The following is a 27,361-nucleotide window of genomic DNA, read 5'->3' as shown; positions in this document are numbered from 1 at the left end:
CCAGTGAGAGTTGCAGGCAGGAGGTCGCGAGGTTTTGTAAAAGGGAAACTCTTGTTTCCAGTTCAATTTTGCGAGTAGGAGTGGAGAAAATTATATGCAGGAGCTTTGCCAATGAGACGACGCACAATTGTTGTAATTCTCAAATTGTTGAAGATTTATTAATAATATAAACCCACATCTGCAGAATTGGTTTTCACCACATTGGGTTTTTCCAAGGACTATTATCCAAAAATATTAGTGTCAATAATTATTGTGTGTGCATTATTTCTTAGTTCCTCTATTTATTTGTGATGACTACAATAGTGAATTAATCATTATTTGTCGTAATTAAATTTCTAAAGAAAAATAATCTCTAGTAGATAGAAGATTAAATTCTAGTCATTGAAATTAAGGAAATTTCACATGGTAGTAGAGAAGATCTAAGCATGGAGGGTTTGGAGAAGTAAATCAGTGTGGGGAAGAGGAAGAGAGAGCCGAGGGTTTTAACCCAGTTCAATTTCTTCAGTTGTTCTCCAATTTATTTGAGTTTCACATATTTCCAAAGATGGTCGTATCATGATCAAGAGATCATGATAGACTGGATGGAGCCTCCAACCTTGGCGTGTGGAAGGAAAAAATGCCGTTCTTATTGGATGAGTACGGAATGGAGGAGTATGTAGAGAATTTTATTGGTGTAACTACAAATCCAGAACAATTGGAAACCTACAAAAGGAAAATGACAAAGCAAAGAGGAATATCCTTGATGGAGTCAAGGACCATATTGTTTCGCATATCACAAAGAAAGACACAACAAAGCAGATGTGGGATGCCATAGTAAAATTGTACCAAAATCCTTCAGAGAACATGAAGATGATTCTCAAAGAGAATTTGAGGACCATCAAACAACATAAGGGTTGATTTCCTGCCTCACCATAGTTTGACTTGTCAAAAATGAGTTTCATGCAGTGGGAGACAAGCCAAGTGATAATGAGCTAGTGCACATAACACTGAGTGGGTTTTCCAAGGAATGGAGTATGTTCATCCAAGTGATTCATGGGTGAGACACACTTCCAAGATGGGATGACCTATGGAATGACTTCACTTGGGAGGAGTTTAGGCTCTCTTAATCAATGGCACTAGTAGAAACGAAAAGACACGTAAGCTAGAAAAGCAATAGGAAAATGTTGCCCTAACAAGAAAGGGAAAGGCGAAGAAGGGGTCCAACAAGGGATCCAATTCAGAAGGAGAGAAGAAGAAGGACCTATTAAAGGTCAAGTGTTGCGGTTGAGATCAACATGGACACTATGTCAAGCAATTTCCTAACCAAAAGAAGGACAAGAAGGGAAAGCAGAAAACAACTTTAGCAGACATTGAAGATTGTCTTCTAGGTCAGAAGATGAATTAACTCTCATATCTTGCCTCTCTAGATCTACATCCACAAGAGTATAATATATCGATAATGGAGCATCAACACATATGATGGGGGTTAGAGAATATTTCTCCAGTTACAAGGAAGAGGAGATGAACTTCCAGATACAGATGGGAAACAAAATGAAGTGTACTCCAGTTGGGAGAGGTACCATTAACATTTAGAGGGAGTCATCTAAGAACACTAGTGTTACAGATGTTATGCATGTTTCAGGTTTGGGCATGAACCTAATTTCAGTTTTTTCACTACAAGATAACGGGTACGATTTTTACGTCATGGGGCAGAAGGTGTACATCAAGCACCAGAGTTGGAAGAAGGTAAAACATATTGGGGTTCAAAGAAACAAGTTGTACAAGTTGCAGTTCGATTCTCCAAAGGCATTAATCAACAATAGTAGTAGTGGTAGAGACTTAGGAGAGTTACGACATAGGAGGATGTAACACTTACATCATGGAGCACTCAGGTTGCTTAGGGAGACTATGATTAGAATTCCAGAATTGAGCACAGAACATGATGATATGTGTAGAGGATGTGTAATTGGTAAATTTGCAAAGTAAGCATTCCCAAGAAGTGACAGTAGAGCTAGTGGTCTGCTTTAGTCAGTACACTAAGACATTTGTGGCCTGATGTCAACCAAATCTCTCAGGGGTTACGAGTATTTTATGACCTTCATAGATGACTTCTCCAGGAAAACTTGGATATATTTTCTGAAGACAAAGGATGAGGTCTTCAGTTGCTTCCAATAGTTCAAGGCTCTTGCGGAGAATATGATAGGTAAAAATATCAAGGTACTTTAGACGGATAATGGAGACAAGTACACTAATAAAACCTTCACGAGGTTTTGAGCGAAGGAGGGATCAAGAGAGAGTGGATAGCTCCATAAAACCCACAACATAATGGGGTTGTAGAGCAAAAGACAATGACGATTGTTGGGGTAACAAAGGCAATGTTACATGACTAGGATATGTGCAGAGGCATGTAGCACAACAGTGGACATACATAAGAAGGTTCCTCATGTGCATTGGGGAAGATAACACCAGAGGAAGTCTTCATAGATAAGAAGTTAAAGGTTGGGCACTTCAATATCTTTGACAACATAGCATATTGTCATGTGTTGGATAATAAATGCACCAAACTGGATCATATTGCAGAGAAGGTCTATTTCATTGGCTACATCAAAACATCCAAGGCGTACAAGATTTATATTCCTAGAAGCAGGAGGATCATTGTGAGACGGTACATGAATCTCCAAGAGGAGAAATCCTTCGGGAGATCTTGTGATTTGTCAGCAGATGACCAAAGTGGGCTAACATAAGCTCCAAGGGTTGAGCAGAAGCGACAAGGACAGTCACATGGGAAACAAAGTACTGGTACAACTACCAACACGAGCACTAGCTCAAGTGAAGGAGGCCCTATCAGTTCACAATAGACTAAGCAATAAGGATAGGATGAGGATCTTGAAGCTCCAACCACCACTAGTGTCGAAGAAGCAAAGGAGTGCTCCAAACATTGAAGGATTCATAGGAGTTTGTGGGAGATCCTAGATAGAGCACCAAAGAGTGCATATAGCCAGACAGGTACAAGGCCTTGGTGACAAATTTCATTGATAGGGATCCTTCCAGTTATGATGACGTTTCACATCATAATGTGTGGCAAGATGCCATGGTGGGGGAGTATAATCCATTATGATCAATGATTTATGGAAGGTTGTTGCTAGACCCGTGGATAGGGCAGTAGTAGGTTGTCAATGGATCTACAAGATCAAGTATGGTGCATAAGAAACATGGAGAAGTATAAGGCTAGGTTTGTGGCCAAAGGATATGCATATAAGGAAGGCACATACAATGAGGAGAACTTTTCACCAATGGACAGATACACTTCCATCAAGGTTATCATATCTCTAGCAGTGCAAATGGGATGATAGATTCACCAGATAGACATTAAGAAAACTTTCTTGAATGGGGTGATAAAGAAGGAGGTGTGTATCAGACAACCAGAGGGATTGAAGATGCATAAGAGAGACAATCTTGTGTGCAAATTGAAGATGGAACTATATAGGTTCAAGCAATCTCTCAGGGCATGGTATGGTCGGATAGACAACTACTTGTAGCAGATGGGCTTCATGAAGAGCGAAGCAAATTCCAACCTCTACTATCTAATGGTAGGGGATGAGCCACTCATCCTAGTATTATATATGGATGATCTATTCTTGACAGGATCATCAGGGCTCATAGAGGACTACAAGAGGGACTTGGCAGCTGAGCTCAAGATGAAGGACTTAGGACTAATGCATTACTTCCTAGGACTAGAGGTGTGGAAGACAGATGGGGAGCTCTTCCTTGGATAAGGGAAATATACTATGTAGAACCTGAATAGATTTAGAATGCAGGACTGTAGAACCATGTCCACCCTAATATTACCAACTAGAGGAAGATAAATGCATTAGAGGACGTAGATGAGGACCCAACCTTATATAGGAAGCTCATCGTATCTATCATGTGTCTGGTCAACACAAGGGCCAAACATTTATTTCATTGTAAATACTCTCATTCAGTTCATGGTGGAACCAAAGAGAGCACACTGGATAATACTGAGACATGTATTGAGGTATCTACGAGGTTCAATCGAGTATGGTTTGCGATATACTCGAGGTGATGGTGTCAGTTTGTGTGGATATACAAATGCACACTAGGCAAGTAGTTCAATGGATCAAGAAAGAACCTCAGGGTGTTGCTTCAATGTTTGATCAGGGGTTGTCTCTTGGTGCAACAAGAAGTAGGAGTATATGGCATTGAGTTCTACAGAGGTAGAATACATGGCAGCTAGCATGGCCACATATGAAGCTATTTGGCTTCGGAACTTGCTAGTGGGACTATTTGATCAGCGGTTAGATTTGACCAGTATCTGTTGTGATAATCAAAGTTGCATCAAGTTCTTTGAGAATCCAATCTTTCATGATAGGTCGAAGCATTTCGACATAAGATACCACTTCGTAAGAGATTGTGTACAACATGTACAAGTTCGTCTACAATATGTTCCCATAGATCAGAAAATTGTGAATATTCTCATGAATGCCTTGGGTAAGGAAAAATTTGTTTACTTTAGGGATAAGTTGAGAGTAGTGGAGAAAACCTTCCTCACTAAGAGCGAGTGTTAGTTTTTGGTAGCAGCAGACAAGCGCTATAGTCTATATGGTGTTTATGAGGCTAAGGAACATAGGAGGATAATTATCTACAAGACCCATTAATTATTTCTAAGTAAAATGTCTCAATTAGATTAATTAGCGAGTTATTAATTATTTTCGTAAGTCTAACTTAGGAAAATTGGTTAGTTAAATCAGATTAATTGAGGAAAATTGGTTTTGCTCTAGAGACTTCCAAAAAAGTCACTTGATGGCATCAAGATGATCTTAACTATCAATTGTGATTAAATCGTGGTTGTTTATTGCTCAACGAGATATTATAAGACCAAATCTATGGGGCTTTGGAGATCACTAAGGAAGTGCAATTTGTAGTAATAGAAAGGGCATAGAGGGAGATACTAGCACTGTGTTTCAACGGAGAGTTTGGGAAGAGAATTTCCAGAGAAATTCTCCATAGATTTTCTAGTCATCGTAAAGAGGAAAGCAGACCAAATTATTTTGCAGTGAGGTTATACTAGCTAATGCGAGTTAGCCAATGCGCATAGTTGGGGAATAGATCGATTTTTATTTTCCCAAAGGCAAGTGTCGAAGGAAGTGTGAGTTTCCTAGTCGAGTTGTAGGTGGAATAAGACATTGTAAGAAAGATTTTCCATAGGTAATGTAATTCCAAAAAATGGCATACACAAATCAAGTGTTTTCAGTGCGGGTTACAGGTAGGAGACCGTGAGTTTTTGCAGAGGGAAACTCTTATTTCCAATTCATTTTTCTAGTAGGAGTGCAGAAAATTGTATGTCGGAGCTTTGCCAGTGAGAGGCAAGCAGTTGTTGTAATTCTGAAATTGTTGAAGAATTAGTAATAATATAAATCCTCGTCTCTAGAACTGGTTTTCCCCACATTAGGTTTTTTCCAAGGACTTGTCACTGCTCAAACTAGCAGGGGTCCTAGAGGGGCACTTGCTAGGTTAAGAGCAATAGTGGAGCCATAGCCCATTGTCACCACAACTAAAGCTCCCTACTCTTTACAGAGTTTCACTGATCGGAGGAGACCTGGTACATATAGGGAATCACTTATGAAGGGTAAATCAATGAAATGGATAGGAATAGATTCCAATAACCCTTTCCCATGAGAAGCCCAAAATCAGGTCTTGCTTGCTTTTTAAGCAAGGTGTAGTGTTCTCCAGGAGGGGTTGATGAGGATTTAAGGGTTAGGTTTAAGGAATATGATTGGCAAAGGATCTTCCTTGTTAGTTTTTGTAGCATCACATGTGTTATAGCCTTGATATTTCGTGGAGAGGCTAAAATACATGAAATCTCCAAAACCCAAAAAACTTTTCTAGAAATTCCGCCTAGAAATGACTTAATTAGATTATTAGCCAATTTTAAAATATTTGCTAAGTCTAAACTTAGGGAATATGGTTAATTAATCAGAATTAATTAAGTCAAGGAGTGAATGATCTAGAAAATCACACAGATCAACTTCAAGTTAATCCTAACCATCGATTAACATTTAATCTTGGTCATTGGAGTCCCAATAGAGGATTATAAGAAGAAGTCGACGGGCACTTGGAGAAGAAACTTGAGCAATTCAATTTCATGAGAAAATCAATTTCCAGAGTAGCAGCAGTCAATTGTCGAAGAGAGAGCTAGTGAGATCGAAGCAGTGAGTGAGGGGCAGAGACAGTGATTCGGAGGAAATATTTTCCAAATCCAGAGAGGCAACAACAAGTGAGCCGAATTATCCTAGAGAGGCAACGGTGAAGGGTAGCGCAGTTGCTTTAGTTAGGCAGTTCAATTTTGAGAGAAGAATTTTTTTTCTTAGTTCCAGAAGAAAAACGACTTCATCAGAGCCCAATCCGAAGCAAGTCATCTAGCCAGCTATGCAGAGTAGTACATAGGCTGATGCAAAGCTCCAGGAGGCCAAGTTTTTATAGGAAAAGTCGAGCCAGAGATTGCTTGTGGGAGAAGGGTAATTACCTTTAGTATTTTATCTCATATTTTTTTTTGTTTGGATTTCCAGTTGGGCTTACATTGGTGTACTTACATTTCACTACTGCATAATAAAATAAAACCCTCAGTGCTGCACCAATTTTCCCAAGTTGGGTTTTTCTAAGAACATTGGTCCAAAAATAACTGTGTTATTTTATGTGTGTGTGCTAGCATTTCGTTCAACATTTATTCTTCCACAGTTTTATTTGTGTAGGTTGCAGTGTGAGTTATTCAATATTTGTTGTAGGAAACAATAAATAAATTGTTAAATTAAAATAATAATTAGGAGAATAATTTCCAGTTGCTGCAATAGGATTTGGGTTTCCGAATTTTCACATTACTAATCCCTAAAATCCTTATGGAAATTGGCTTCCCAAGTGCTTTTTGAAGAATCAATTTTGATAGGTAATGGGACCACACGAGACTAGTGGACCCCCATATAGGTCAAGGTAATGGGATTTAACAACCAATGATGTACTTGAACCAACTAGGGAAGAGAAAGGGATCAAAGAAAGAATTTCTAATAAAGACAATATGATGATCCCAATAAGTGTACTAGCCCAAGAAAACCAAGGGTAAGATTCAATCATGAGGCTAGGTTTTGTGATATCTCACAATCCCATCGTCAAAATTCCCTCAAATTTGGAGGAGACCTAGGAGACACACCAACGTAGTAGGAGCCAAAAGATTGAATTTATTGGTGAGTGGTTTGCAAGAAACGTGATGCCCCAGGAGACCTAATGGGACTAGGCCTAGAAAAGGGAAGAAGGTGAGAATAAAGTTAGGTTTTAAGGTGATCACCTTATGGTAGACCAATTCCTAATCCTTTGGGGAGATTGGAGTCAAAAGAATAATGATTGTGGATTTCGTTTTCTAGTTCAAGGAGGATTCAAAGACAGCTTCGCTTAGAATTAGGGCAAGGGAGAGCAACTTCAAAAGCTTTATACTTAGTTTTGCAATATTAGATAACTTTTTGGGATAAAATAAACAATGGAACACCCTTAGGAACATTCATTCATCATACATGGCCTATACATGAAGAAGCACTATCTATAAACATAATTTCCACAACTTCGCATAAATGGATGCAACAAATTAGCCATAGCATAATGAAAATTCTATCAACAATACATGTGATAAAGTAAAGAAAGAATAGCATTGAATTGTACTTACATGTATAAGGATATATCCAACCATAAAGAAATTTTCCAATCAAGAAGCTCCAAGACAAGAGAAAATAATCCAAACATCAAAATTCATTCCATGCTCCAAATTTCGTCCACCAAGAAGGATAGTGAAGTTCTCTTAAGAGATACAATTCCAAACCAAGTGATGATGATCAAATGATTCCATCACACTTCCTAATGAATTTGATTTAGTTAATTAGGCCTAATTTAGCCTCTAGAATAAATTAATGTGCATAATAACACTAACTTTTAGGTGACAAGCCCACCAAATAGCTCAATAATACATGAATAACCCTTTGAACAGGGTCGAATGATCAACTAAGTGAGTCATTGGGCCTTTGAGGGGGCCTAATGAAGTCCAAAGGGTGCCATGATGTAAAATTGTACTCCCTACATAGTGGACAAGGGATTGCCCCCTTGTTTTCCAAGCAAAACCCTGTGGTGCTCCCAAGTGGGTGTTGGGACACAAGGTCATCCTCATGGGCCTTCAAATGGATCATAAGTGCTTGTAAACAATCTCTAAGGGTTGGAATGATGATATAAGACCTGCCTCTGCAACAAGGAACAATCCTCTTGACCTTGGAACATCTGCCAAGTGTTTGGTGCATCTGTGGAGCCGACTAGGCATGGTGAACCAAGTACATCATCCTCGTCCAAAAGGTGGAATAGGAGAAATCAAAGAACGTTGTTGGGAATCCATGAAGTAATCTTGGCTATGGTGGAGGCCCATGGCTTTCAACGCTCACCCTACAAGTGCCAATGTGGCCCTCGTGACGGCTATGACCCCCTATAGGGAGACCAAGTCCAAAATGGCAATCCACCTGCAATCTTGCATAAGATCCAATGTGTCGCCTTTGCCCTCCAATATAAAAAATCATTAGAATAATCAAGTAAAAGAGCTTACAAGTCATGGAACCAGTGGGACACTTCATGGTGGCATTCCCTTCCATAGTGGGCTTTTGTATGTATAAGTGTCTCCAAGCTCAATAGGGGGTTAGCCAAGGACCCTATTAGGTGGTTTCAATCTCTAAAGGGGGTGACATGTTCATGGTGCATCCTTCAAATGGCAGGTAGAAAATGATATAATAATGGAATGGAGTGGGATCAGGGGAAACATCCAGGCCACATGTCAAGGTGAAAGGGTAGTTATAACAAGGGAAGCCCATACATGGGTATAATAGTGTAGTGTGAAAAATTGGTTACCCAATTCCTACTACAGCAAACTGATTATATTTCACCTACTTGTTAAATTAATTGAACAAGTTACTTGCAGTTTTCTATGACAAATATTGAAATAAATACACTGCAACCTACACCAAAATAAATTTTCAGAAACTAAATACAACACGGGAGAGAAATAAACATCACACACATCTACACAGTTATTTTTGGACAAATGTCCCTAGAAAAACCCAATGTGGGAAAACCATTGCAGCAGTTGAGGGTTTTATTATTATGCAGTGCTTTTCTGAATACAATCTTTGGATGCCTTGTTGGCTATCCAGTACAAATAATATCATTGATAGAGAGATGAGCGAGATTATCTCACACTATCACTGGAGACCCTGACTGATCCAACCATTGAATGGCCAACCCCTGGTTGCCTCTGCACAGTCTCTACGCAATCACTGCGTAGGCCCCGCGTTACAACTACTGGGGTTTGTGTCACTCCTCCTGAATGATTGATTTTCTTCTGAGAATTTGAATTCTGCCCTCCTGGTCTCACACCCCAGCTTCTGGCTCTGAAAATCGATTCTCCAACAAATCTACGAATTCCCTCTAGGCTTCTGCACTGGCTCTACATGGCCCTACGTCAGCCTCTCTAGCTCTACGCTTCCTCTGCTGGATCTCTCTCTGCCTTCTCTGTTGAGTATTCTCGGATCATGAGAAATCTCCAACCAAAATTGTCCCTGCCCCTCACTGCAAAAGATCACTTCGAATTTCTCTCCTGGCAACTGTTGTGCTTCAGAAATTCGATCTTCTGATCTCCACTCAATGTGTCTTCCAAATTCCCATCAAGCCTCCTCTTATAATCCTTTTTTTGAGAACTAGCAGCCTAGATTCTATTCTAATCAATGGATCAAATCGTTTTGGCTTGATCCTCCTATTCTTTTAGAAGTTTCACTCACAGTGAGATTAATACCCTTTAATTATTTTAATTTCCTAAGTTTAGACTTAGGCACCCATTAAAAATAATTAATTATTTTAACAAAATTGATTCCAGGTGGAATTTCCCAAAATGATTTCTGGGTATTGTGGAATACATGTGTCCAAGTCTCCTTGCAAATTTTGAGGCTTAGAGCACATTTGATGCTACCATAAATCAATGCTCCCTCTTAGCTAGTAATGTGCTCTAGTAATGCAACATGCTAAGGCATCACTCTTACTTTGTAACATCTCCCTCTGCATTGTTGATGTCTAAAATAGCTTCCCATCAACTACTGTACAAATGTTGCATCTGCACTGTTGTTGACACTGCCACTACCAAGACTGCATCTGTACTACAACTCCCTCTCAAATTTTGCATCTGTGTTGCTGCTGGCCCCGCCACTGACAAAACTACATCTGCATTGCAACGTTCTCCAAATGTTGTTGTTATTGCATCAGCAACGGAAAAGCATCCCAAATTACTAAACTGGTGTTTAGCATGATGCATCTTGTTGTTGGAGTTCTGATTGCTGCTAGTCTCTATGTTGACCCTCTGAAGCCCCTGTGCTGCTGATGACCCCTGTTTTGTGCCAAATGCACTGCTGCTAACTCTAGCTATGCATTGCTCAGTCTCTGGCGTTGCCAGCTACTACAATTATCACTCTGGCACTCCTCTGCATCAATTGATCTGGTGCATCCTGCTACTTCTGATCTGGGCTTCTGTAGCAAGGTATTGACCTGAGAGGTGGACTCCTCAAGGATCCTGCCCATTTGCAGTTCTTTCGAACTATAGTTCTATATCACCCCACCTCTGGGCGATCATGGCAAACTCCTCCTTGATCTGTGCAGATGCAGCCTTTAGATCATGCTTCTCATCCTTGTCCTTCTTCTTGATAGGACATTGCATAGCATAGTGACCAAGTTCATCACATTGGAAGCACTTGATATTCGAAACATCTTTCTTCTTCTTCCACTACTCCTGTTGCCCCTTAAATGCAAGGGATTCATTCTCATCCTCCTCCTTGGGCTTGAACCCACTATTGTTGTTTCCATCAAGTTTACACTTGACCAAGTCTCTCCTCATCTATTCCTACTGAAGAGTGGCCCACATTCCTTCCTAGTTTGGAAATTTCTCCCTGCCTAGGATGCTCTGGAAAAATAATTGGCACTCTTCTGAGACTGAATTTAGAGCCAACCTCACCATCTCGATAAGCTAAGGTGTTTACCCCATAGCTGCCAAATCGTCTCAGGTTTCCTGAAGCTTTGCAAGGAGCGGATCAATGTGTTCCCCCTTCTACATCTGCGTGGATCTCATCTTCTGCTCCAATTACATCTTTCATTGCTCGAAAGATCCCTGATATAGCGTGGACAAGGCATCCCACATCTCCTTGGCGGTCCCTTTGCCTGAAAGGTGACATACGACATGATCCTTTACTCCATCGAGGATCATCCACTTGGCCTTCGCCATCTCTCCCTTGTACTTTTTGAGCGGATCTAGATCTGCAGGCTCAGCTACCACATTGTCGATGTAGATATTGAGAATATGTTCATACAAAAGGCATGACATCCTTACCTTCCATCTCACATAGTTGGATGCACCATCCAACCAATATTGATCTCTCAACCCACTGGCTTCCATGTTTACCAATCGAAAAAGTCGAATCACCTCCTTTATCCTCTGCGTTGTTGCTGGGCTGGCCTATGCACTCCCTGCTGGAGTTACTAGATGTGATGCCCCTTTATTGCTGCTCAACAATTGAGAATTCAAATTCCCTGGCTAGGAATGCTCTGAGGAAGAAATTCCCTCAAGTGTCTCTCTCTCTCTCCTGCTGACACTATTCTTCCAACAATTGCTGCAAAATATCTGCATCCCAACTGAAGATCTTCTCTACAAGAAAAAATATGTTGTTCCCTTCTTCCTTTGGAAAGCTTCAATCTGGAGATCAAATTTCTCTGTCGACTCGCTCATAGAAATCGATTTCTCCTCAAAACTTCACTCTTTAGGCCTTCGAGTTGTGCTACCTCCAGGGTTTCGATTTCTTGCCTCTACAGTGAATTCAAAATCCTCTTCCTTTCTGCGTCTGATCTCTTATGCTCACAATCTTTCTTCTGATACCATGTGAAAAATCGGTTACCCAAATCCTACTGCAACAAATTGATTATATTTCACCTACTTGTTAAATTAATTGAACAAATTACTTGCAGTTTTCTATGGTAAATACTGAAATGCATACACTACAGCCTACACCAAAATAGAGTTGCGAAAACTAAATACAAGACAAAAGAAATAAACATCACACATCTACATAATTATTTTTGGACAAATGTCCCCAGAAAAAACCAATGCGGGAAAACCAGTACAACAATTAAGGGTTTTATTATTATGCAGTAGTTTTCTAAATACAATCGTTGGATGCCTTGTTGGCTATCCAATATAGATAATATCACTGACAGAGAGATGAGAGAGATTAACTCACACTATCATTGGAGACCCTAGTTGATCCAACAACTAAATGGCCATCCCTTGGCTGCCTCTACTTAGTCTCTACGCAATCATTGTGTAGACCCGGCGTCACAGCTATTGAGGTCTGTGTCACTCCTCCTGGCTAATCGATTTGCTTCTGAGAACTTGAATTCTACCCTCCTAGTCTCACACCTTGGCTTATGCCTCTGAAATCGATTCTCCAACAAATCTACGGATTCCCTCTGGGATTTTTTGCTGCCTCTGCATGGACCCACATCAGCCTCTCTGACTCTATGTTGCCTCTGCTGAATCTCTCTCTACCTTCTCTGTTGAGTATTCTCGAATCAGGAGAAATCTCCAACCGGAACTATCCCTGCCCCTCGCAGCAAAAGATCACTTCGAATTTATCTCCCGGAAACGTTGTGCTTCAGAAATTTGATCTTCTGATCTCCACTCGATGTGTATTCCAAATGCCCATCAAGCCTCATTTTATAATCCTTCCGTTGAGAACCAACGCCCTATATTAGATCCTAATCAATGGCTCAGATCATTTGGGCTTGATCCTCATCTTCTTCTAGAAGTTTCACCCATGGTTAGATTAATACCCTTTAATTATTTTAATTTCCTAAGTTTAGACTTAGGCACCCATTAAAAATAATTAATTATTTAATAAAACTGATTCTGGGTGGAATTTCCCAAAACGATTTCTTTGTATTTTGGAATACATGTGTCCAAGCCTCCCTGTAAATTTTGAGGCTTAGAGCATATTCGATGCTACCATAAATCAACATGTAGGAAGGTGCAGATCGTGGTACATGAGTTACTCCGACCTTTGTTTTTCCACCCTTCTTCATATTCCTTTTTCCTTTTATGGATTTTTCTTCATAACTTCTTAAGACTCTAGGGGATGGAGATCATGATGTGTGAGATGCAACATTGAATACCCCTTTAAATTGGGGTGACTCATTGCCCACCAGGGGTTGGGACAAGCATGGGTTCCTTAATGATAGAGTGGGCTCATTTAGGGCCCATAGGAACCAGGGTGATGGCCATGGGTGAGGGGGAGAGCTCATGTTTGGCTTTTTCCCACATGCTAAATTTGCATGTCACGGCCATCTTTTGCATTATGTGGTACATATCCTGTTGAGAGTGCCCAAATTATGATTTTACTTTTCTTTTTAGCTGCATCAACCTCCGGGGCATCGTTCTAGGCCCGACCCAAGGTGTGGACAAGGGGAGGGTGATTCTAATCCTATGTGCACCCAGATGGGAAAATAGATGAATGGGGGTAAAATGAGTGGAAGGGGAGTGATGTAGGTGGTATCAGGAAGAGGGACCACACAACCAAAATCAAGATTTCTCATGCAGTGCCAACCCAAAAGCCAAATGGTCAGTAAAGGAGACTCCACAGGACTAGGATACAAGGGTAACCACGAAATTGGGCACTAGAGACAAGAACATAAGCCTAACCCACTCTTTCATCCAAATCCCCCCACCAATATATGTCCAAAAGCACCCATGAAAAGTAAGGAAAATTACTCAACTATACTATTGAAAAGCCATACCTTTGGAGTTAGAGGCCCACCTTCAAACATACATTCATGACAAGTGGTTGAGGGACCACATGACTGGCTCAAGTGGTGGATAAAATGGCACATAGATCTCTCTGGTGGCTACAAGGTGCTGCTGGCTACCGGCTGAGGACCATCTAAGAGAAAAAAAAAATCTCCCATACACACTACCCACAGGTGGTGGGTAACATCCGGCTCCAACGCGAACATGAGCTCTCGGAAAAGTGCGTGAAGCTACTCAAACGGGAGGTCATTAGAACACCAACAATCTCTTGGTTATTATAGACCTATTATATGCACATACAAAGACTAAGCACAAGGGGAAACATGTTTTTGTGGTGTCTTATGATCACCCATGCTTAGTATTAGGCTGTAAAAATCAACAAGAAAGAAAAGATATGAAAATTTAATCTAAATGCATACTCTATCATGAGAAATATGATATGATGTTAGTTCTAATGAGAAAATCAACATGCAATGCATCCTATCCTAACATGTATATAGTAAGGCTAATACTAGTTGTAATAATAAAAAACATGTGCAACCAATATATCATCACATCAATATACATATGCCTACTAGGATGATTACTCGTGAAATAAAATCCAAAGTGAATGTGGACATAATGAGATGGAGGGTGAAGTGGGTGGGAGGTGGGAAGACATAATATCCATTCGAGGTAAAAGGAAGCCCTATGAGAAGGAGAATAAATCAATCTAGAAGTGTGGGGCTTCCCCTCTAAGTAGACAACGGTGGAATGAAAGATCACTCTCAAGAACTCCCTATCACAATCATTGCTTACAATATTATACTTTGTAGATGCCACAAGGTCATGATGACAAGGGAATGAAGGGTGAAGAAAGGAAGGAGTGCAACAAACAGGTTGTTCATTGTGATGGTCACATTGGAGAGGAGAGGTCATAGAGTGATCAAAACCCTAAGGGTGTGTCCAAGGAGGTAAATTATAATCAATGAGGAGCTCTTCCTTGACACTATACTTGGAATGGGAAAAGGGCTCACGGTCACTTGAGATCATATGACAAGGGGTGGGGGGATCACTTGATCAAGATGCAAGATGATGAGCAATAGAAAAGGTCAAAGGGGAGAGTGAAGTCTCAATGAGATCCTTTTCCTAAAAATCTGACTCTAGAGGCTCAAGTGATTTGAATATACTCCCAAAATCATAAGGAAGGTAATTATGAGCATGGACCTTATCAATCCTATCATTATTGGTATCAAAGATAGGGTCTTCCCACAAACGATAATCAATCATCCTCAATTTCTCCCTTTCATGCAAGGGAAAATGATAATTCTCCTTCCCAAGGGTATCGATGGATATGTCATCATAAACAATGCCCAGGAGGAGGGGACGACCACTATCAACCTAATCCTCTTTGTCGGTGTCATAAATGGGGGCAGAGTCAAATTGAGGACCAACAATTTCCCATTTCTCCTTTTCAATATGGACATAATCTCCAATGTCATTTTCCAAGGGGATAATGGGATCACCTTCCTCCAAGTTCTCAAAAGAAGAGTGATCGAGAGTAATATCCTTGAGGAAGGCAAGTTTAGTCTCAACTTCACTTTCCATAGACTCATCCTTACCAACACATGTGTTTTCAAAGTCATCTTGTTCATCATGTGGACCCAATGAGGACTCATGTTCCTGCTCACCACTAAGGTCATCAAGGTTATCTCTAACTCCTTCATCTTGACTAACGATACCTTCCCTTCAGAGGGCTTCCTCTAGGCTCTCACAAGCAGCGTCATTGGATTGGAATTTGGGTCCCTTATACTCTATGAATTTGTTGAGAAACTCAATAAATATGAAATGCTTTTAGGCTCACACAAGTCAAGCCAACCTCGGTGCTTGTATTCAATAGAAGTGATAAATAAATCCATGAGGTTGTCTAGATGAACCACATTAGCTTCGTGTTGGGCGGGGAGCCTGATTATCTTCTTTATTTAGAGGTATCGCCACATTGGACCCCAGTTCGTAATGTGGCGGCAACGCCACCCGTAAAATGTATGCTACAAGGGGGGTCCAGGGGGGGTGGCTACGATCTTTGGGAGCCCCCCTGGTGGGGGATCGGGGGTAGCACCCTCAAAGCTAAAAATAGATGTAAAATTTCCTTGTAAAATGTTGTAATTTTGTAGTCAATCTGGGCCGTTCATTAGGCGAAGATCTGACAGTAGAATTTATGTTTAATTTAGGGTTTTTTTCCCTAGAAGGCAACCCCTCGCTATATATGAGGGAATTGTATTGTGTTTATGTAGATCTGTATTCTGAATGAGAAAGAGAGAGGAGATTGTGTGAGAGAGAAGAGGGAATTACAATGGATCTGTTGTAGGTTGTATCTCTTCAGTTTGCTGGATAATATAAAGGAAAGGACTGGTTGTTTCTCCGTGGAAGTAGCCCAAATTGGGTGAACCACGTATATCTGTGTCTCTCTTGTTTTATGTGTTTTATGTGCTTATGTTTCTGCAATATATTTTATGTATTTCATTGCTCTATAATATATAATTATCTAACACTTCGAAATCATGCTTAATAATTTTTGCTATGTGGTCCATTAATTTTCATGGACCACCCTAGAATTGTGGCATATTTTGCATAAACATCCAATCCAGGTCATTTGGGTATCCTGGAATCCACGTGATATGCAAAGAAGGAAACCACTCATGAAGCTTTTTAGAAGCCATTGATCTTTATATATTGATACCATGGGAGTCACCAAGGTGAACGAAAATTGCCTTAACAAATGCTTGCTTCACCCTACAAGCATTGACTTTGAAGTTCAATGAAGAACTAGGGCTCCGTTCTTCCAATGGAGTCACCAAAATGATATGTCAATAATGTAGTATGAGGAACAAGACACACGTTTCGTGTCCCCAACAACGACACCAAAATGTTACTTCTCAAACTAGCAGGGGTCCTAGAGGGGCACTTGCTAGGTCAAGAGCAACAATGGAGCCATAAACCACTGTCACCACAGCTAAATCTCGCTACTCTTTACAAAATTTCACCGATGGGAGGAGATCCAGTGCATATAGGGAATCACTTATGAAGGGTAAACCAATGAAATGGATAGGAAGTGATTCCAATAACCCTTTCCCAAGAGAAACTGAAAATTAAGACTTGCTTGCTTTTTAAGCAAGGTGTAGGGTTCTTTAGGGGGGTTGACAAGGATTTGAGGGCTAGGTTTATGGAATATGACTTGCAAAGGAGCTTCCTAATCCCTAAAATCCTTATGGAAATTGGTTTCCCAAGTGGTTTTTGAAGAATCAATTTTGATAGGAAATGGGACCACACAGGACCAAGTGGACCCCTAGATAGGTCAAGGTAATGGGATTTAGCAACCAATGATGTACTTGACCCAACCAGGGAAGAGAAAGGGATCGAAGAAATAATTTCTAATACAGACAATATGATGATCCCAATGAGGCTACTAGCCCAAGGAAACCAAGGGCAAGATTCAATCACAAGGCTAGAGCTTGGGATATCTCACAATCCCACCGTCAAAATTCACTCAAATTTGGAGGAGACCTAGGAGACACACCAGCACAGTGGGATCCAATAGATCAAATTTCTTTCGTGAGCGGTTTGCGAGAAACATGATTCCCTAAGAGACCTAATGGGATTAGGCCTAGAAAAGAGAATAAGGTGAGAATAAAGTTAGGTTTTAAGGTGATCACCTTATGGTAGACCAATGCCTAATCCTTTGGGGAGATTGGAGTCAAAAGAATAATGATTAAGGATTTTGTTTTCTAGGTCAAAGAGGCTTCAAAGACAACTTCACTTAGCATTATGGCAATGGAGAGAAGCTTCAAAAAATTTATACCGCGTTTTGCAAGATTAGATATCTTGTTGGGATAAATTCAACAATGGAACATCCCTATGAACATTCATTCATCATACATGGCCCATACATGAAGAAGCACTATCTAGAAACATAATTTCCACAACTTTGCATAAATGGATGCAACAAATTATCCCTAATATAGTGAAAATTCTATCAATAATGCATGTGACAAAGTAAAGAAATAATAGCATTAAATCGTACTTACATGTATAAGAATATATCCAACCATTAAGAATTTTTCCAATCAAGAAGCTCCAAGACAAGAGAAAATAATCCAAACATCAAAATTCATTCCATGCTCCAAATTTTGTCCACCAAGAAGGATAGTGAAGTTCTCTTAAGAGATACAAGTCCAAATCAAGTGATGATGATCAAATGATTCCATCACACTTCTTAATGAATTCGATTTAGCTAATTAGGCCAAATTTAGCCCCTAGAATAAAGTAATGTGCATAATAACACTAACTTTTTGGTGATAAGTCCACCACATAGCTCAATATTACATTAATAAGCATCTCAAGTGGGTTGAATGATCAACTAAGTGATTCGTTTGGACTCAGAGGAGGCTTAATGAAGTCCAAAGGGTGCCATGATGTAAAAATGGACTCCCAATATAGTGGACAAGGGGTTGGCCCCTTGTTTTCCAAGCAAAAACCTTTGGTGCTCCCAAGTGTCAATGTGGCCCTCTTGAGGGCTAGGACCCCGTATATGGAGACCAAGACCCAAATGGAAATCCACCTGCAATCATGCATAAGATCCAATGTGTCCCCTTGAACTCCAATACAAAAAATCATTAGAATAATCAAGTAAAAGAGCTTACAAGTCATGGAACCAGTGGGGCAATTCATGGTGGCATGCCCTTCCATAACGGGCTTTGGTATGTATAAGTGTCTCCAAACTCAATAGGGGGTTAGCCAAGGACCCTATTAGGTGGTTTCAACCTCTAAAGTGGGTGACTTCAAGTAGCAGGTGGAAAATGATATAATAATGGAATGGAGTGGGGATCAAGGGAAACATAGAGGCCACATGTCAAGGTACAAGGGTAGTTATAATAGGGGAAGCCCATACGTGGGATATAAGTGTAGGAGGGAGAAGATTGTTGTACATTTGTTACCCCGAACTTTGTTTTTTGGCCCTTCTTCATATGCTTGTTTCCGTTTATTGATTTTTCTACATAACATCTTCAGGCTCCAGGGAATGGAGAGCATGGTGTGTGAGAGGCAACATCAAATACCCCCTTAAGGTGGGGTGGTTCATTGCCCACCAGGGGTTTGGACAATCATGGGTTCCTTAATGATAGAGGGGGCTCATCTAGGGCCCATAAGAACCAGGGTGATGGCCATGGGTGAGGGGGAGAGTTCATGTTTGGCTTTTGCCCATGTGCTAAATTTGTATGTCTCGGCCATCTTTTGCATTTTGTGGTATATTTCCTATTGAGAGTGGACAACTTATGCTTTTACTTTTCTTTTTAGCTGCACCAACCTTTGGAGCATCGTTTCACACCCAACCTAAGGTGTGGGCAAGGAGAGGGGGAGGCTAACCCTATGTGGACCCAATGAACACATGTGGACCCAGATAGGAAAATAGATGAACGAGGGTAAAATGAGTGGAAGGGGAGTGATGTAGGTGGTATCGAGAAGCAAGACCACATTATCAAAATCAGGATTTCCTATGTAATGCAAACCCAAAATCTAAATGGTCAGTAAAGTATACCCCATAAGACTAGGATACAAGGGTAATGGGTAACCACCAAATTGGGCAATGGAGACAAGAATATAAGCCTAACCCACTCTTTTCACTGAATCCCCCCACCAATCTATCTCCAAAAGTGCCCATGACAAGTAAGGAAAATTACTCAACTATACTAATGAAAAGCCATACCTTTAGGGTCGGAACACCCACCTTCAAACATACATTCATGACAAGTGGTCGAGGGACCACATGACCGGCTCAGGGGCCGGAGAAAATGGCACATAGAGCGATCTGGTGACTACAAGGGCTTGTTGGCTACCAAATGAGGACCATCTAGGAGAAAAAAAAATTCTCCCATACACACTACCCACAGGTGATGGGTAGCAAGGCTATTGTCGAAAAACATCGGTGCCAATAATTTTTGTGTTTACATTATTTCTCACTTGTATTTATTTGTGAAGATTTTAGCAATGAATTAAAAATTAATTTTCCATAATTAAATTTATGAAGACAAGTAATCTCTAGTAGATAGAAGATTAAGTTCCAGTAGCTACAATTAAGGAAATTTCACAATCACAACAATACGAGAGAGTAATCTTCTCAAGTGTTGTTCCTAGTGCATTATAATAGTTCGATAGTCGAATGGTTGGTCTAGGATGCCTATGGTGCTTCTGATATACTTGAGGATATGTCGAAGTAATGTCTGTGTTCAAGTGTTGTCTAATGAAATACTACTCAAAGGAGAACCAACAATGGTTATCGACACTTCCACCAAGACGAGACCAAAGCTTAAGCCTCTTAAAATATTGAGTATCCTTGCATAGATTTCTCTCCAAGCACAATTTTATATGCTTAACAACTCCCTATTATTATTTATATATGTTAGAACATGTCCCTAGCCTAAAAATGGCTAAATGCCTTCCCATAAAAATGATCATCATCATAGTACCTAAAATAACTAAATTTTCAATGAAATGCCCAAAATCATATAAAGAAGAAATTAAAATGCAATTAAAAAATAATATTTTGAAATCAAACACTTCAAATTTCTATTTAATTAATGCTAATATAAAATAATTCATTTACAATAACCCAAAAATAATCTACAACAAAGATTAGTATTACACAAACACATTTCAATCATGGAATAACTTAGAAATTAACGAAAAATGTGTAGTAAACAAAAACATATATTGCAAAAATGTTAAAATTATCGTGGTAAACTATCTCACATGAGCATTCAATCATTGTATTGTTGGAATTGATGTTATGTAATTCGTGAAAGTAAAGTCTTCTTAAAAATGTTTCCTGAGATTAAATAAAATGTTCTGTGAATTTAACTAGCATAACACAATTTAGCAAGAAATCTCGTTTAATCCGTAAAACAATGTAAATATTTAATATTTTGAAAAAAATTATATTGGATTAACAATAACCTCTAATGTGAATTTAACCAACTGATGAAATAAAGTTAAAGCTTTGTTAAAGGCATAGAAAACCCGCAACATTTTGGTTATTAAGGTGCTAATACAGTTTCCATGTCGATTTAAGAAAAACGAATGACTTTAAAACTTTAGAAAATATTTAACTTGGAAATCGAATTAATTAAAGTTAGCAACAAACCATCTAATTTAAATACATACTAAGGAAAAAAAAAAGTAATTTATTCATTTATGTTTGAAAGATTTTAATTTGTTTAAATAAAACACCCAAAAAAAAGCTGTTGGCTATGGAGTGTGTGTTTTAAGATTAATCTTTGGTTTCTTGATGTTTAAATTGAAATGTTCTTCTCCCTTGCATTCTTTTCAGTTTGTGTGTTCAAGTTCTTCAACACCTTAAGGTATCGTTGAGACATTTCAAGCTTAAGTTCCAACCTCATGCCCTTACAAGAGGGTTAGTTATCATACCACAAAAATAACCATCAAATGCTTTGAAAATTTAAATCATAACTTGAAATACAAATCCAATTCCTACATGGACAATTTAGTTTACTATTCAATAAAAAAATCGAAAACTAAAGGATTTTGTCACACGTACTCTTTGAAAACTTTACCTCAAACCATAACACTTCTCTCCTTGTTAAGAAAACAGATCTAGAATCTCACTTTAAAATTTACTTGAAAGCATAAGGAAATAAGAAAATCTCAATTAAAATGTTAGTATAAAGAAAATCTCCATTGATCTCTAGTGAGTGAAAGTGGTGGGAGAGCCATGCTTTTATAAGCGGAGGCCTCTAAACCAGCAATTACAATCCATGTGCTCAATAAAACTAGATGTTCAATATAAGTGGTAATCCAACTTTTATCCACATGTTTAATGTAGACAAGGTCAAAAAATAATAAAAATAGTCTAGTGCTACCTCAAATAATGGTCCACACATGAGGACATGGAGTCAAAACCAATGTTTTACAAAACGGACTCGGATTCGGACTCGGCCGAGGATCGACTCGGAAACGGAAACGGAAACGGCAATGACTCGGCCGGCTCGATTTCAATGACTCGGTCGTTGTAAAAAATACATTAAATATTTATTTTTTTTATAAAAAAACATAATTTTAAATATTTTAAACATAATTTTAAAAATTTTCATTCAAGTTTCCAAACACACAACATTATAATATACATGGAAGACAACATATGATCAAAGTAGGCTCATGAACCAATCCATTATATCAAAATGGTACCCAATGGCAAATGGCAATAGTAAATACATAGTCAACTGTAGTCTGTCTGAACACACAGCATTATAATATAGATGGAAGACAACATATGACACTTCTGCCTTTACTGCTGGAGATGAAGCCTCTTCACAAGAGATCTGAACCTAATGAAGGATCTTATAGCTACTTTGGTTAGGTATCAAAACTTGAGAAACACCCTAAATTAGTCCACAAAGTAATAATATCTGCTTATATGAAGAGTAGCCCAAGGAAACCCTTATGCAATGAAAAACACACCAGAAATTTCAATGGCAAGTAATGTCACTTAAACCATGTTTTGATGCCAAAATTCCTTTGCTACAGAACTAGCCTTGCAACCACTGCTTCAGGTAAATGTGAAGTCAAACTTCTGGAAGTTTTACTTCAGTTTTGATCCAAGTGATGCTCTGCTTCATAAAGCTTTATAGAGTATATCTACAGGCTGAGGTCAACATTAATGCAAGTTAGAGGACTGACTTTTATATGATGAGGCAAAAGTCTGTCACAATTTACAAAAGGGTCCTTAGCATGTTTCGTCTTTGCCTCGAACATAATGAATTGAATGACCTCAGACGTGTCTGCCATACAAACTTCAGATCAAGCTGGTTGAAAATTTGAGCCTTAGAGGATTATGACAATACATATGTTTTCAAATCAGACTGAAGATCAATCACCAAACAGAGATACAAAACAGTCCATGGAGACTTAGATTAGTCAACTAAGTGATTTGTTTCAGCTCCTTTAATGACCTAGTGTTGGAGTGATATTCTCTGTGTAGGGCACATATTAGGTCTTATCAATGTTACACTACCAAGCCATGAACAACATTGTTACAACTACAAGGATGGGATTCAGTACACTTCAAGTTTAGCCACGAGAAGGGCTTCGAAACAGACATAAACAACCATAGATCGGGCCTTAAACAATTGCACAGATGCCCTTGCAAGCAAGCTGAATTGAATTAAAAACTTAAAAAGTGAATTTTTTTCATGTTTTACGCTGCCCAGCCCTAGGTTCATTGACTCGGCCGAGTCAATATGGACCCGGCCGGGTTGACCGAGTCAACTATGACTCGGCCGAGTCATTGGATGACTCGGCCGAGTCATAGTTGACTCGGTCAACCGAGCCGGGTTGCTGGCCGGGTCAATGTTTTTGGTTATGGCTCGGTTCGAAACGGCCGATTCGGAGTTGAAACGGGCGGGTTGTAAAACACTGGTCAAAACACACAATAATCTACACACGACAATTCTTGCAAGTTTAATATCGTCAATTTTTATCCATTTTTCTATTATGACCCCATTTCAAAATTCATATGGTCAATTTGCAACCAATGGTGCTAATTTGGCATAATGTTGAGCACTCTGTCAATAGATAATTGCCCCTAAAGTTAGTCACTCTTTCTAAAACTTCTAGAAGTAGATACTCATGAGGAAATAGTTAAATCACTTCCTAAAATCTTCTAGAAGAGTAATATGACTAGTGTTCACACTTATGGATGTGACATTAGTTCACAAATACATTAAATAGGCCCCCATGTAAGAACATGGCTATAAGTAAAGGGAACTCCCCTCATACATGTGAAAATAATACATATATTGTCAAGCTAGGGTATAACTCCCAAAATTTTGGATACTATTGCATCAATGAGAATAGAATTATATAACACAAAGAGCGTCGTTTGGGATTCATCTTCCAAGGTATGTTCTTATTATATTTGTTCATATTTCCATTTATTTACATATTTATAATTTATTCACCCAATCCCCAAAGATTAAGTATCTAACATCCCCGCCCCGCCCCCCTTAATCTAAAGGGGTGTTTGTGAGTCCAAGAATCATTTTGAATTTTTCAAAATTTTCTCTTCCAAGTGATTTCGTGTAGATGTCTGCAATTTTCTCACTTGTGGAATAATGTCATAGATGAATAGTCTTGGCCTCAACATGATACCAAATCAAATGATACTTTGTGTTGATGTGTTTGGTTCGATCATGGAATTTGGAATTCTCGGCTAACTTAATTGTAGGAGTATTGTGAATCAAAAGGGGAGTAGAGTTCACTTGTTTCTCCTACGAGTTTCCAAGAATTTTCCTAAGCCACACAATCTCCTTTGTTTCTTCAACAATTGCCACATATTTTTCATTTGTTGTGGAATCCGCCAAAACTGATTTTGTGTGACCTCCAAGAGACAACTCCTGATCCAAGATTCATAAGATACCCTGTAGTAGACACTCAAATTTCCTTATCTCCATTTTGAATCAAAATATCCAATCAGGCTGAAGTCATCCACCTTTGAATATTTGATCCCAAAGCCTTGAGTTCCTTTCAAGTAAATTATAACTATTTTTGCAGCAGACCAATGCCCTTCACAAGGCTTTTGCATAAACCTATAAAGGATTCCAACAACAAATGAAATATTTATTCTAATAGTGGGGATGTAGATAAGATCCCCAGAAGTTATCTATACTTAGTTGCATCCTCAAATCCATTCCCTTCTTTACATGTGAGCTTCAGATTTTGTTTAATTCGATCAGAAAAAGAATTGCATTTGACCATGCCAAACTTGTTCAACAATTCTCCAATGTTCTTCTATTGAGAAAGGAATATATACCTCGAATGTTGGATCAATTCAATGCCCAAGTAGTAGGGAAGAGGTCCCAAACCTGTCACCTCAAATCCTTTCTTCAACTCCTTCTTTATGGATGCAATATAGTTTCCATTGTTCCTTATGATCAACATATTATCTATATATACCACAAGATAGACAATAATTTTGCCAATTTTCTTGACAAATATAGTTACATCATCAAGATTAAAGTGTATGAAATTTTATTTCAGAAGATGTTCAATCAACTTCTCATACTAGGCTCGCAGTGCTTGTTTTAGGTCATATAAGGATTTGATGTGTTTTCATACTTTCAATTCTTTTCCCTTAACAAAAAAACCTTATGGGTGAACCATGACATTTTCTTTCCAGTCTTCATTCAGTCTTCACATCTATCTGATGAACTTCCCATCCATTCTGAGTTGCTAAGGCAAAGAGAGTTCATATGGTGGCCGATTTTGCTATCGGGGAAAATGTCTCTTCATAATTGACACACTTCTATGCAAATTCTTTTGCCACGAGCATTGCTTTGTGCTTGTCAAGTGGAGCCATTTCAATTGTACTTGTTATTATAGACCCACTTGCAACCAATTGGTTTGGTTCCAAATGGAGGGTTCACCAACTTCCATGTTCCATTCTTTATGAAAACATCATACTTCCTCTGCATTGTTTCTTTCCATATGTCATGAAAACAACTTCTTTGAACGTTGTTTAAAAAATGGTAGATAAATTCAATTCACAACCATATGAGACATATATATCATCAATTGAATCAGAATAATCTACGTCACCTCCATTTTGTTTGGTGGAACTTATAGTACTTATATTTCTGACCTCATCAGGATGAACACTTTCAAGTGTTTTGGTGAGCCATTTTGGGGGACCTTTTTGAGATGGTCCAAGTTTCTCAGTTGATTGAGATGGGGCTTCATCAAAATTTAAAATTCCAATCCTCTCAATCACATCACTGTAAGGATCTTCCTGGTCTAAATGAGTGGTTGAAACTTCACGAGGGGGAGATAGTGCTTCAAAAAGAGATTCCATAGGTTGACCGAAGATAGGGATCCTTCCTTCATATTAAATTTTCAGATTGTTTTATCTTGTATCATTTACTTTAGCCCAACTCAATACTTCAATTAGAAATATTTCCAATAACAATTAGTCTTTCCAATCATCAACAATAATTGAAGATAGAACAATAAATGAAATGACAAAGGAGACAATCAATACATCAACAAGAGACACCAAGTTAGGTCAAAGACAAGGGAAAAACCCCACAAGGGGGAAAACCTTTTGAAATTCTTTGTATATTAGATTGTCATAAAATGTTCAACAGAGAGTACAATAAGCCTAATGCAATATCATCCAACAACCCAATAACATTTAGAAATATGTTTCCAACATCAAAATATATCAGAGGAAACGTTTCGTGTTTGCGGTCAACGGTCAAATTTTAGTCAAACTTATCGGTCGCATGGAGGAGTTGTGCGAGAGACTGAAGGCTTCCAGTCTCTCCCTTGAGCCTACAAGCCAGTGGCTGTGGTTGAATTTTTCTTGTGATGAGCCAACGACTGTAATCCAGAAACCCTAGAACAAATGCGAACCTCAAACCCTGTAATTTTGGACCTTTGCGAACTTCGTTTGTCGTCCCAGCCTCAGACCTGTGCAAACCAATCAACGAAGAAGTGAAGAAGAAGATGCTTGGTGATGATCAAATGAGCTTGAGGTCACTTGTACTTATAGGCTTCCAAGGGTGACCAATTTACCATCTGAGGGCTGACCTGTCCAAATGTGCATAGTGGGATTTTCTTCATAAGTACACTTTCCCTTGTCCAAATTTGATGATATTTAGGTCGATTTTGGTCCTCTCGAAAAGAGGAATGTAATCATCATATCCATAAAATGAGTTGTTTAAAGTGGAATTTGGCTATAGTTTCATAATTTAACACTCCCTCTCAACTAGGGAGAATTCCACTGGTCAATATCTAACCATCGACCAACAATTCATCCTATCATCATATCATGTCCCATCTCTGCTCAACTCTATTTGCTGAAACATTCTTGAATCTAAAGAAGAAGAATCATCAGGGAGCTAAAGCTACCACCCTATACATCGTCAGAGAGAATATCTCAATCTAAAACCACATTGCAGAGTACATCTCAACCCAAAATCTCATGGGGGAGCTAAATATCTCCAAACCCATATTGAGCAATAGGTGATATAGGGGAGCACATCTCAATCCATCCAATTGCGTACAAACCTTCCCAACAATGACCCTCAACAACGATGTGGTAGAACACTTGCATCATTATCCAAGCTTGGGCTAGATACCCAACTTACCAAAACTTAAGGATCATATGCCCCAAGTCTCCTCAACTCGTTGGCTAGATGGGGAGGGGAAATCCCAACAAGACTGACTTGTGGGTATGATGTCAAGTGGGTTATACTCTGCAAAGACCAAGATAGTGCAGCAACATCTCCAACACTATGGGTAACATATATGGATGATACCCTATTTTCCAGAGATCGCTCAATCCCAGGAGCTCTCTATCTCAATTCTACACCCTGGGAGCTCAAACAGGGGGGAAGAATTGGTTTA

Source organism: Pinus tabuliformis, chromosome X (genome assembly GCF_031772625.1).
Source record: "Pinus tabuliformis cultivar Carrire ecotype Pingquan chromosome X, CPIR1, whole genome shotgun sequence".
Lineage (NCBI taxonomy): Eukaryota > Viridiplantae > Streptophyta > Pinopsida > Pinales > Pinaceae > Pinus > Pinus tabuliformis.
The sequence above is the reverse complement of the archived record's forward strand: the minus strand, read 5'-3'. Positions refer to the sequence as shown.